General features: G+C 41.4%; 1 protein-coding gene across 2 annotated transcripts in view; it reads left to right on the forward strand.

Moving 5' to 3' along the window:
• Positions 1 to 12,486, forward strand: part of LOC123961410 (RNA binding protein fox-1 homolog 3-like) — a 496,038-nt gene that overhangs the window by 120,182 nt on the left and 363,370 nt on the right. The window lies entirely within an intron of this gene.

Below are 12,486 nucleotides of genomic sequence, written 5' to 3' on the forward strand. Positions count from 1 at the left end.
TCAGATTTTGGCAGAAATAATGGAATATAATATTCATAAGTATGTTTTTCTTAGTGTATAATAAGAATCATTGTTTTCTTAACCTTAGAATGAGCCCTTTTATAGCTACTGTTTCTACAGTAGCCCAGAACAGACAAACCAAACGCTGGCTCTAGAGAGGGCATTTCACATTTTTTGTGAGTTTTGCAGCCACCGCACACTAGTCACTGGTAACACTGGTCCAGTGTCCAATCCAGCTAAGAGCAGTCCTAGTTTTAGCTTTGGCTGCAGCAAGCTGGTGGTTTTCAGTCCCTTGCTGCCTCATGGTGTCTCCAACTGGCGAATACAGGGGGTGAAAATAAATCACTGCCTGTCTCTGTCTCCTACTGCATCAAGCGTTTGATGATGGAAGGTAGAATAATCAAGATATATTAACTAAAAGGGATGAGCCAAAGTAATCTGTAATACACTGCCACTAAAACAAAGAAAATATCCATGCAAAGAAACCCAATGTCTCTAACAAAAAGCAGCAGCAAACACAAAGGAAGGGCTCTTTCCTACTGAGTATATAGCTTCTATCAGTTCCGTCAGTGGCTCTGGTTACTGTGTGGACCCGTACTGCCTCCTCACGTTCAACAGTTCAAAAGCAAATATGAAAGCGGGACTTAACTGAAGGAGGGGTGAAGCTTACATTCACCCCTCTGCTTTCCCACGGAGCGTCTCCCTCAGTCCTGCAGCGGCCTGTGGCTGCAGTGTGCTGCGTGTGCCAAGCTTCGTCCCAAATGTATTCAGTTTACTGTCTCACAAGGCCAAGAAAGCAAGTAAAGATTCACATTTGAAAAACTTTAAATAATTACTGATTCATTTTTCTGTTAATTGACTAATCAATTTGTTGATTATTCGATTCAGTTGTAATGGCTGTTGATAATCCACACTAACCAAGGCACATTGCTGTTGAGTTTTTCTTATCCCTGTCAGCACATCACATGTCATTCCATTATCCTCCGTGGTTTTAGGGTGGAGGCAGTAAGACGGATATCTCAAAACCTGGGCAAATAAACCAAAACTTTTTACATGGTTAGATATCACTAGGGGTAAGCAGAAAAATGTCTTTATGTAAATGACCTTGTTAAAGTTGTCCTGTATGTGGATTGTACTATGAACAAAGTGTTTATTTAGTCCATTTTATTAGAAAGTTTATGGCAGCCCTGGGTGGGCTTTTGCCATTCAGTCGCTATTTAATCAGTCTGTACCCCCAGCGTTAACCTTCATTACCTCTCTGTGTCATTCTCTGCAGGGTCACACAAAGTATCATCAAATATTTATGATATTAATAACCGCCTTTAGGGAGGAAAAAGAACATAAATAAATCTGCTCTGCAAAGCACACGATTAAGAAGTCTATTCCATTTAATAAATGGGTGAAGGGGAAATAAAAGTGCAGTGCCAGAGCAAAAAGGGCGAGATATTACAAAACCAGTGACTAAAGATGGAGATGCCATGAAGTAGGAGCAGCAGACAGCTTTTGTGGTACAGTGGGATATTTCTTCTGTAAATTTGTACATTATCTGGTGTGCAATTGTTCTTCTGCGAGCTTATGCGAGCCTGAGAGAAATCGTTTTTGTGGATGGCTTGAGCATCCGCGGTCCCCGGGGGGCCTCCTACATCGACAGACTCCAAATAGACAAACATGCAGACACCCACACACATGCGCACACATATGTACACAGAGCTGTTTAGCATGGAAGCCGATTGAGGCAGGGCCCAACATTAATTATCTGCTTTTCAGCCGAGGTCTGGTGACAGTGATTAGAGTGAGGGTTTTTTTGGAGAGTGGTGCACACGCAGTCTAATGAGGAAAACTGGCCTCTCTATAGAGCTCTCCAGGCACACTTGATCTGCTCTGTGGCTCTGCAAGTGTATCTGTGTGTGTGTGTGTGTGCACAAGTGTGTGGGTGTGACTGTTGCTCCTCCAGGCTCACTGCTAGGAGAGGCATACTCTGAATCTGAGGTTTAGAAGCTGATGTAACAGTTGAGACACTCCCAAATCAAAAATGTCTTTTACATAATTGCTGTTTAATTGTGTCTTATTGTGATGATTAATGTTTGGTTTACTGGTTGAGGCCGTTTTGGCTTTGGAGCTTGCTAAAGCTTGAGCTGCTTAAAAATAATGTGATTCTGCAAGCAGACCACATGACAGCATGGACCAGTATGTATCCCATGGAGTCTGTTTGGAAAAAGAAGCAAGCTGCTTTCCTTGTGAGAGAATTATAAATGGCTGTGTCCAAACTTTGGCAGCACTGAGCCAAAAATACTCTGCACAGTAGTGTGGAACAGCAGTAAATCTTGCGCTCATCTCAAAACAAAGGGATGGTTTTCTACAGGCTGAGAAAGAAATGACTTGAATGAGGTTAGAGATTTAAAATTTAGAGTCAAATGTTCACAAGGTTCAGGTTACTTTGACCTAAATGTGCTCTGATACGCTGCAGGGTTTCATATGTAAAACATTGTTTTATCTGAACATGACAGAGTTCAAACTGAACCAAATGCACAGACATTTTCAGCAGCAGGAGCAGCAGATTGCACGGCTTGAAATAGTAGTTTTCTTCTACCAGAAGCACTGGTCCAGCACATCAGCTCTCCAGTATCGTCGACTAAATCACATTTGTGAAAATACCAATGTTGGTGTGCACCTGACTGATAGATTTCTGCCCGCACCAGGTTGGCTTTAGGCAAGGGCCTACACGTCATTTTCCACACCATTTTGTCCCAAAGTCGATTACTTTGCCTCTGCAGGTATGGCCGCCTCTGAATTGAACCACACATTTAGCTCGGGAGCTGCCAATAAAAGTCAGAGAGCCCGGCTTCCATCAGCGTAATGATATTTCAGCCTCAGTATTAGTTCAGCACTGTTCTCCACAGCAGTTTCTGCTCAATTAAAGATGGTCCATATTTTAATACGTTGAAAATCAGAATGCCAGTCCAGCCCGTGTGCATTCAGATATGCTGTCGAACGGTTAAATGATGAAGTTTAAAATGGACTTTTTAAGCAGCCTAACGCTCCACACCTTTCGAGTTTGAATAAGGGGAACTGTTCATTTGTAGCTGTGAAAATTTCCTTTAACGTTATTGATGTAGATTAACTTTTAAAAAGGTAAGTAAGTGAAATGTGAAATAATTCATCAAGAGTCAGCCATGTAAGAAATGTGATTTTCGCTGGCAGAAAAACCTTGTAGACCATTACCCCAAACAGAGGAAGTAGATTAAGGGCGGGGTTCTCGCTCGCTCTCTCTCTCTCTCTCTCTCTCTCTATGCATATATAAATATATATATATAATCTGTCTCTTTTACTCTCTCTCTGTCTCTCTATCTGTCCGTCTGTCTGTCTGTCTGTCTGTCTGTCTGTCTGTCTGTCTGTCTGTCTGCCTGCCTGTCTGTCACACTCTCTCTCACTCTCCAGGCCCAAAAGTATGAATAGCACATTTCCAACTAAATTGCCAGGCAGAGCGGAGGAAATAAATTTCAGCTAGTGTCAGCCCTGTGCGCTCGTGGTTTGGAACTTCCGTTGTCTTCCCTTCCCCGGCCACTTCGGCTTTATTTAGCGGGAGCTGTCATTTCCCATAAATCCCTAGGAGGAGGCGTCCGTCAGAGCTGCCAGCTCCCCTGTGTGGAGCACCTGTAACAGGGGAGTGAAGTGACAGTTGTGCTGGGACGGTCCCATCAAACGTACAGACAGACACAGACACACACACACACACACACACAGAGGATTGCTTGCTTTCAGACCTTTGTAAGTTTCTAAACAGAGTAGCAGCTTCCACAGTTATTGAAAAGTCAATACATTATAAGAAATGTAATAGATTTTTGGGCTACTAGTTCACTTGAATACCTTTTAGAAGCGTCTACCTGTTTCCATGAAGTGTAAGTAAGCACCATTTAAATAACATTCTCCTGGTAAATAAACATTAGACTGAGTTGATTTGCTTTTGCCTCCGTCATAGTGTTTTGTATTTGTATGTATGTGCCTGTCAGCCATGACACTTTAATAAATGACCATAGTAAAAAAAAATTGCAGTGCGCACAAGGTCGTGGTATCTGTCAATTGTCATTTGCCACGGACTAATTGTTTTATTATTATATTTATAAATGTCGCTTAAAAACGTTCGTGAGGTGGAAAAAGAGGAGAAGCCTTTTTTTTTATCAGATTCAGCTGTCAGCACACGTGCTCCATCATCTGCGCTCCAGGAAATTAGAAAGGAGAAACGTTTGACAGCACAATTTCACAAAACACCACCACGCCATCATTTCATTTTCTCTGAACCTTTTTTTTTTCATTTATTTATTTCATCGTCTTTTGAAAAACAAACAGAGCGATAACAGTGGTCCCTTTTCAGGTAATTTATCCTTGCTGCCGTGTTAGATTTTCCTCTCACCTTGCAAAGCTTTAACCCCAGCTGATTAGCCAGAGCACAGAGTTGGATATCACCCAATCAAAAGAGTCGGGACATATTAAGTAGGAGATAACCAACATGAATATTGGTCTGTATGATTTGGTTTAATGGTTGGCGCTTTGATGCCGTTTTGATGAGTAATATCTTGGTGGAGGAGTTGGTTGATTGGTTGCCCTGCCCTTGGCGTTCTGGCCTGAGATGCTCTAGTGAGTCTTTACCAAGACGACAAGAAGTCATCAGTCGCCGTGCAGCCACGGTAGTTATATATCACCAACATCAGTGGCTGACGGCTGCTTATCTCACTGGTATCGATTGGAGGACTGTGCAGAGGGGACCAAAGTGGTGCGGCCAATCAATGGGGGCATTTCATTCTCCTTGAACGTCTGCAACACTGATTGGTCGAGCTCACTGCGATACTGTGTGGATTTTTTTTCCCTGTTCTGTATTATGAAAAGGAGTGGGTGGAGAGTGATGAACACTTTGGTGTTGGCAGCCTGCTGAGCTTCTCGCGGCTGTGCATGGCATATGTGCGAGAATCCTGTTGTGTTCCCCCTTCACTGCCAAAAACCCACAGATCTCGCTTAGAGGTTTGATTCAAATTTGCACTCTAATTTCGGTACACATAATTCCATCACAGAGATATGGAGACCAAAAAAGCTTTTCCACTTGCAAAGTTTCCCTGGATTACCTCCAGTGTCTCGGCAGCTGAAGTACATGTGTAATCTGTGCAAAAACTGTGAGAGATCTTTGTATTCCACGTGGTTGTTGGAGATTTCATAGAATTACTGAGCTTTGCTCCGTACAGCTGACATTAAAGCCAATTGTACACATAATTTATCTCTTTTCAGTGGGTTTTTTTGGTGTTTAAAAGAGGCATGTGTGTCCCAGGACAGTGGTTCCCCACCTGAAGGTCAGGAGCATCCAAGGGGTCACACAATAAATCTAAAGGGATTGAAAGATGATTAGTAGGGTGGTAAAGAAACGTGTGCTACACAAAAGTATCTTTTATTATTTCTCATAACTATTTTTCTAAAATACGGGAACTTTTTTTTTTATGTTTTGGACTCAAAATCCCATAGCTCGTTGACATAAAGGCTATAAAGGCACACAAGCCAATAAAGTTGGGATGTTGGACTTTACTATACTATATGAGCAACATGTACTGAACTTTTCTTCCCTTACTAAAATTTGTGACACTTGCTTTAAACCTCTTCCGTCCCCTAGAGAAAAGAATTTAGCCACATTTCCAGTAACTGAGAGGAGAAAGCACATTGTCTACTGTTCTTTTTAAAAAAATATTTTTTACAGTTTTAAGGCGAGAACATTGTTTATGATGATGGGTTTGGCATGATTCCTGTTGTTGTTGAGCAGTATTTATAATCATCATCATCATCATCATCATCATCTTCGCAATGAATATGACTTACAGTCTTAAAATGTGTTAATTAATCCTTGGACATTTACAGGACAGTAAATCGGGATAGGGGATGCTATGTTATTTGTACTCCACTCGGTTTGTACAAATAACCCAGCAGGCAAGGCTGAGAAGTCACAATGTGCACTGCAACTGTATCTCCTTGTGCTCAATACATTAAAGTCTTCAAAGTGAGTTTTAAGCCAGAACAGTCGGTACTAGCTGAAGTAACTAATGAGTCACTGGTTAATGGTAAAGGAATGCATCAAATCTCTGCATTTCAAAATCTAAATGAACAAATAATCATTGTTCTTTGTCAGAGACCGCCAGTTCATGCCATTAATATGCTGTCTTTCAGTTTTTGTATTCACAAAGTACTCTGTGTTGAAGTGTATAGATGGCTCATTTTGAATTCATAAGCCAGTCATGCAGGAAAACAGAGCACCTTTCTGTGATTCACTTTCAGATGGGAAATGAACAGAGATGGTTATGCCACTCTATTTGTGGTTCTGCTGGATCCAGAGAGATCACTGTTTGCATAATATCTTTCTTATAGGTCTCCTTAACCTTTGCGGAAGGCTTATTGACTCTCACTAACCTTGCAGGGAGGTGCTGGAGGACAGGAGATGATGAGCGTGCTCAGTGTATGGAAAAGGCCCATGTGGGGGTTTTTCCACCCCCACCTGCCCTTGCTGAGCAACACCTCTACCAACGCTTTGCATGACCTTTGCCTTCTGATCTCTGTTACCATGGTGAAGCCCCCAATGTTGTGAATCCAGGGCCAATAGACATATGGTACAGTAGCACAGTGTGCCTTTGATGTACTTCCGGCAGGTTCTGGATAAGTATAATGCTGGTTAAGATAGAGGTTAAAAGAGAAAGTGAGATCACAAATGTGAGTTGATCTCTGCAAATTGTCAATTTTGTGTAAAATGTAGGTTCGTTGGTCAGACTTTCATGGTCCCTCATGGCATTCAAAAACTCTGTCTGCCTGTCCACGCTTCCGCAACTTTTAGTATTATCCTCCTCTGGCCACTAGGGGCATGTTTGCCCTTAAACCATTCCCATCCTACAAGATTTCTGTAAAGAAGTAGTAGTATAACATAGTAGACATCAAAACCACTGCCATTTGCAGCAGTTTAGTAATGTGCTGCTAGGTGTAGCATCATGGTACAAAACCTACCTAAATGAATAGAAAATAAAATTGTCCCTACAACCCAATAAGAAAAACTTAAAACATGCTATATAGAAAAAAAAAACGCAGATGATCTTTAGATGAATGTCATGTCTACTGGCAAAGGGTTTTTCTCCTCATTTCCTTCTCTTAAAATCTCATTCTTTTTTAAATGACATATTTTACCACCATATATACTTTTTTAAATTGTACCAAATTGCAAAAATTAGCTGAATCCACATATTTATTGTACCTGAAAAAGTCCTATTGTTGCTCATGCATGTCCTCAATAGTGTTCAATGAAAGGCATATAACCTTTGCTATGCTTCAATGACCAAGGTTGCGCAGGTACCTGTACCATTTCGCTTTATATTCTTTGAGGCCCTGTCTGACACATTTCATTTGTGATTGATGATGATATTTAAAGTACAATTATAATCCTCCAAAGATCACAGTTAGCCCATAGTGAAGTGTTTGGTCAAATAAAGCTCAAGCCTTTCAGTCCCTATTTATAGCCAGTACTCTGTGGCTATAACGTTGCAACCTTTTGAGGGTTATGATAAAGAATTTGTAAATGATTCATCCATTATGTCTCATTACATCTAAATGGGATGGGAGGCACTTTCATATGTGGCACGGCTGTGTCACATATGAAAGTCATTTGATTTGACATTTTTGAGTATGTGTAACTGGGCTTTACGTTCAGTGAAAAGTCTATTTTTTTGCTGTTGAATCCAATGAAGAACTTGTACAGACCAAACAACGTCTTGCACAAAGCCCTCACCTCAAAAACCTCTCACGATATACTGAATGGACCTTATGAATGAATTCTAGGCAGGAAAGGTGGAAATGAGAGATATCTTGGAGAAAAAGAAATGTAACCAAATACTTTTTTCAGTGAATGTAAAAGAATTTGTGAAAAGGTTAAATCTTTTTTAAAGGCACTTTGATTTTAAAAGTCACATTTAAGTGAAATTTTTGGCATTTCAGTGTTTTGAAAAGAATGCATTCTCAATATATCACAAATACCACATAAAGTATTTATAATTAGTTTTTTTAGCACGGATAAAAAATATTTTTTTAAGTGACTAACTGTATTAGACCAGGAGATGCAGCTAAGAGCAATTTTCTGTCAGGGTCCAGTATGGACAGGTGGAATTAACCACCAGTCTGCCACTAGATAGGTTAGTAACACATCAGACAGAACCTATAGTATTACTGTTGCAGGAACACAGTTATTTTACTCATATTCAATTTTTAATCCAGAGAATGGGGTCTTGATGTTGGTGGTCTGGAGGATACCGGGGAGGGGTCAAAACAAGACAGAGAGCCATCCTTCATGTCTGACTGTAGTGGTTAAAGGGCAGCCCGGCTCTTAAAGAAAACATTAGCATTTAGATTTGAGAACCCCCCCTTCCGAGCAGCAGGGAGTAGTTGCGTCACACCTCAGACTTTTTTTGACTTGAGTGGGCCCAAGTGGCCGCTCCATACCCCTGATCAATCTCTCAATATGCCTAAATTGCTTTGGATGACCTCCTCATGAAGAAACAGGATTGGTCATACTGATGCTCCTCCAATCAATAGCAGATGCTATCATGGCCTATCAACAATGAAGTGTTTTTAATGGAGGTCAGGGCATGGAAGATCTAATTCATTTTAATTTGTAAATTGTGGCATGACAAAATTCTAATCAGGCCGCTTTGCTATCAGATATGCAGACTTCTGAGTCTCTGGCTCTGGCGCTTGCTCTCGTTCCTTCTCAACCTCATTTGCATTCATGTCTGTCTATGAAGCCACACAGGACTGGGAAGCATGAACATATACATGACATATTAAATATCAGTCAGCATTGAGGATCACTCAATGTGGAGCATTTCTTTTGCAAGGTGTATCATCTTTACCCAAGACAAATTTTACTCGAGACACACCCTTGCACGTGTTCCACCTCATTAAGTAAAGATTGAAAAGATTACAAATAGGACATGTGCAATTTATTATCTTAATTAATTCACTGTCTCCTCTCAGAGACAGGCAGGGCGGCTCTGTCATGTAGAAAACATTTTTCGGTGGGGATGTTCATAGGGAGCAGGCGCTGTGTTGTTTGCCCAGATTAGTGTAAGAGGTGAGCGTTTTCCATCTCCCCTACCATTTCAGCTAAATTTGCCTCAGCCACAGTAATGTGCACCACGGGATCTTTCCCCCCGTGAGCGGAAATGCAATTGGGATGGGATGTGGCTGTCCGTTGTGATTGCGCTAAGATGAACCCGCCTGCCCTTGCACACGGTGCATGAGTGAGGCCATGCAATGCTCATCGACTGCGAAGGCTTTCAGTGCAGCAGAGAAGAGGGCAGGTCCGGGGGGTCACTCTCTCCACACAAGGCAGCACGCTTGCTGAGCTGTGACCAATGCAATCGGTAGAGAAGATCACCATGCCATTTCAAATGGATTAAGCTTCCTTTGAACATGGAGGGAAATTGGCAAAAACCTCCTATTATTGTTGGGATAAACAAAGAATAGTAGGTCGCTGTCATTACAGAAATATTCAAGTCAAGGATGCTGCCAGTAAAAAATAAAAGCTGTGTTTTGTGCACTATCAAAGGGCCTTGACAAAAACCAAATGTGAGGAATGCACATTCATTTAGGAGGGATTGTTCTGAAACTGTTCAAGGTCTGTTGTACCTCCCCCTTCAGTTGTAACACAGAAATCTATGAGTGTATTATGGACAATAATTATTGATGAGGCATGGGTATTGTGCTGTACAGAAAAAAGGAAGCTTCAGCAGCACCAACCCCCGTCTTCACTCTCGAGTGTCCCCATTGATTTATCAGGACTCTATTTTTAGTTGCACATGGAACAGTAATGGATTCATGGGAATTAACAATGATTCATGTGAAGCTAATATCAGAGATTTCAGAAGCTTGATTAATGCTGGAGGCATTCAGCACCTCAACTCCCCAATTATTCATAATATTTCTTCCACTGCATAAACACAGTCACTTCAACCTTATCAGAAAGGCTCGTTAAAGGAGCAGGTGTGTCTTCGTCTCTTTTACCCTGCAAATTGTAAGAAGATCTAACGGGTTGCGATTAATAGCATGAACTTTTCCCTTCATGGTCCAGCTGATAATGGATTTGGATTCCTGTTATCAAAACAACAACTCTAAAACCACACAATTGAATTACCCATTTACCACTGGTGGTACTGTATCTAGCCATGCAGATCATTAGGGTTTTCTTTGCTGATGTTCTCAACCACTGGGATTTCTGTCACTTCCCCAATACAAGGAGGTGAATTCCAACCTCTGTCTCCCAGTCATAGTGTAAATTGTTTGTTTTCCTATAATCTAATTTCTCTCTTGCATGCTTTGTGCAGCAAATTATGATTATTAAAGTATACCCTTTTAAGTGCTATTTATACTTCTGCGTCAAATCGACGGCGTAGCCTCTGCGTAGCCCCCTACCCTACGCCGTCGCCTACGGCGTAGCCTGACGTGCACCCTGTGATTGGTCGGCTGAGTAGCCTCGCAATGCCTCCGAGCCGACAGGAAGTTCCCGTGCTTTGAAGTAACTTTTACTAGCGGCCAAAACGGCGACTGTAACACGGTGGATCGATATATTTGACCGTCACAACCCGAGCGAAATGACTCGTTTCACTATCAGAATGGGATCCATTCGGTCGGTAACATTTGAAAAGGCTACACCAGCCCCAAGTAGACAATTTTTACCCCTATTCACGTTAGCGGAGGGCTAAACCGGAAGTTAGCCTGCTCGGCCAGCAAAAGTCAACACAGTGGACGCTGTAGCGCTACCGCCGACAAGCGTTTGGGGGTGTAATCGCAGAATGACGGGGACACCGACGCACAATTATAAATGCATGGCTACGTGCGTAGCCTACGACATAGCTATGCACGTAGACCCTACGCAGAAGTATAAATCAAGCTTTAGAGTTGACTTTATTAGTGATTGTAAAAGGTCTGGTGTTTCAGGATTGGTAGGCGGGATTAAAGGCCCTTTCAGACTCAACCACAACAACGGCACCACTGCGTCTGAAACCCATTATTTCCAACTGCTTGCACCGCACCTCGATTTATGCGAGAGTGTGCTGAAACCAGCGGCGAGTGCAGATCAAATCGCGTTGTGTTGAAAGGGGTCTTAAGAATGGACCAGAACAAGAAAAATGGCAAAAAGCACAATGAGGTTGACACAGTTGTGCAGTTATTTAAGTTGTATCATCAGAAAAACCAACATTTAAATTTGTATATTTATTTATAAATGATAACCGTTTGTTTCATCATTTGCTAATGCAGCTAATTTTTTCTACCGAAAATGACGTTGACAGGATGGATACATCACGCAGTACTGATTGGTCAGGGCAAAAATAACAAGCCCTCCCAAACAGAAAACGGCCAGCATGAACATAATGTCAGGCTGAGTAATGAAGTGGAACAAAATGGCAATTCAGTCTGATTGTCAGGCTAGGTTTATACAGCATCATCTGTTGGTCTGCAATTGAGTTAAGAATCAATTTGATGGTTTGCTTCGTTTGCTTAGTGAGCACTTGACTTGTCTGATGTTGTAGTAGATCGTAATAGATTTGACTGGTCTTATAGGCCTGCAGTTTAGATCAGTTTAGTGAGTGCGGACATTTACTTCTAATTTTGTGCACAAACCTTAAATAATGTCATTAAAAAATTGTCTCCTTCTAATACAATGTACCAGTTACTCAAACTAATCCACAGACCTCACTGTGAACAATTTTCACTGGTACTTCTTTCTACAGAAGAAATAATCTACACTTGAGTATCAAGCATGTTTATTTGAAGCAGTGTCTTGAATGCAGTCAGTGGAAGAAGTAATTTCAGTGTTATCACCCCAACGGATGCATTAAGAGTCAACAGCAGAATTCAGATTGTTGTGAAAAGAGAAAGAGAGTGTTCACACACTGTGTTCAAGATTTGATAGTGTGTGTTCGTGTGTGTAATGTAAAATTAGTTTGAATGTGTGTGTTCAGGCTTGGCACTCTGTCTCTGATGTCGTTTGGTGGGTGCACTGGTGTGACCCCTGCCTTTGTTAGGACAGCATAGGCATGAATTCTTCTCACAAATTTGTATTTTACACCAGTAACTTCTGCCGCTGTTCTCCACCAGGTGGGAGTCCTCTTCTCACAACATTAACCTTACCTCAGAACTCCAGATAGCATCTTGTTGTTGTTGTTGTTGTCGACAAGATCAATGAAGCACAAAAAGCTCCTTCAGCTTAGTGTTGACTTTATGAAAGGAATTATGAAACTGTTCTTATGAGTTTAGTCTTTCAAGCAAGACCTTTCTTATAGCAACTCTGCAATCTGGCAGAGAAGATTCAGGTCTCCTGGTGAGTCAATATGTTTCCTCTCCGAGCTTTGTTAGCAAATTTTCAGTATAAAAATACTTCTCTTTATTGTCCTGTACCATTAATGCTTCTGTTGTCAC

Source organism: Micropterus dolomieu, linkage group LG02 (genome assembly GCF_021292245.1).
Source record: "Micropterus dolomieu isolate WLL.071019.BEF.003 ecotype Adirondacks linkage group LG02, ASM2129224v1, whole genome shotgun sequence".
NCBI classification, from domain to species: Eukaryota; Metazoa; Chordata; class Actinopteri; order Centrarchiformes; family Centrarchidae; genus Micropterus; species Micropterus dolomieu.